Here is a 740-nt window from a genome sequence, read left to right as displayed (position 1 = left end):
AATAATGTCAACTTTGTATTAAAAGTGTCATAATTTACCGAATGACTCTTTATGACAACAGTCATAAATATTCATGAAGGCTTATTCATGTTCATGACAGGAGTTATGTCATGTTTATGACGGTGTCATGTCAGTCTTATTCACCCCCCTCAAATAAAGTGTTACCGAGAATTTTAGCCATTATTCAAACGTTGGAGGAAAACCTTTGAGACTAAAGAATAACGTCAGTGGACACAGCCTGGCTACCGTCAGGTCGGGTTACGCTTCAGCCTCTGCGAGCAGCACCAGTTTCATCAATGAAAGCCCAGAAATGTTCACGTTCTAAAGACTGCGTCCGAGCCTTAAACCTGCAGCCATCATTCGCCTGCCTTCATTTTTTAAATTTAATTTAACCTTCTTGAAGGAAAACTACGATAATGTCTGCCAAAGAACGTTTCTTTTTTACCACCACGTCTGCCAAGGCTGAATCCGCACTAACATTTTTGCTAATTTATTTTCTGGCTGTTTCTGTTTACACACGACTGTCATTATTAACTTGAACGTTTATGAATTCGTTTAACGGGCATAGTGCATTTGTATGAAAGTATGTTGCGATGTTGTGTGGTGTAGTGAATCTGTAGCTTGTCCAGCTCGTCTCTTTGTCCCGTGTGGTTTCCTGCTGCTGCACAACCGATAACTGATCAATAAATCCTTCAAAGCTAATGTCGGCCTCTGTTGTTTTCACATTCTCAAAACACAAA

The sequence above is a fragment of the Poecilia reticulata genome, linkage group LG22 (genome assembly GCF_000633615.1).
Source record: "Poecilia reticulata strain Guanapo linkage group LG22, Guppy_female_1.0+MT, whole genome shotgun sequence".
NCBI classification, from domain to species: Eukaryota; Metazoa; Chordata; class Actinopteri; order Cyprinodontiformes; family Poeciliidae; genus Poecilia; species Poecilia reticulata.
The sequence above is the reverse complement of the archived record's forward strand: the minus strand, read 5'-3'. Positions refer to the sequence as shown.